Below are 600 nucleotides of genomic sequence, written 5' to 3' on the forward strand. Positions count from 1 at the left end.
GTAGCGCCATGCCTCTTTTTACAGACATTGACAATCATGTAGTGCCATGTCTAAGTAGGAAGATTCATGTTTTACGTGGGAGAAATACAAAAGTCGTTAGCTGTCACCTTCCCCTAATATAATTACTGTTTAAATACAAGCTTTCTCTCTCTCTCTCTTACACACACACACACACACACACACACACACACACACACACACACATCTACATACAGTCTCTGAAACACATATACGTTTACATACATAAAAACATAGAATCATTACACATACATACAAACACAAAAACACACACACACACATACCTACAATGCAGCCTTAGATACATAAACGTATACACACAGTCATATATACATATACAAATGCATATACACCAACATACATTATACATACATACAAACACACACATATATATGTATATGAATGTATACATCTATACATACAAATATACATACAGATAGACACAGACATACATATATACACACACACATGATTCAGATTCCTATGCAGGTGTCTGGTAATTTGGCGACCAGTTACTACAGGTAAATCTGATTAGACTGGCTGAGACAGGTAACACGATTTTAAGGTAAGTACTTCTCGGTG

Source organism: Octopus bimaculoides, chromosome 28 (genome assembly GCF_001194135.2).
Source record: "Octopus bimaculoides isolate UCB-OBI-ISO-001 chromosome 28, ASM119413v2, whole genome shotgun sequence".
Lineage (NCBI taxonomy): Eukaryota > Metazoa > Mollusca > Cephalopoda > Octopoda > Octopodidae > Octopus > Octopus bimaculoides.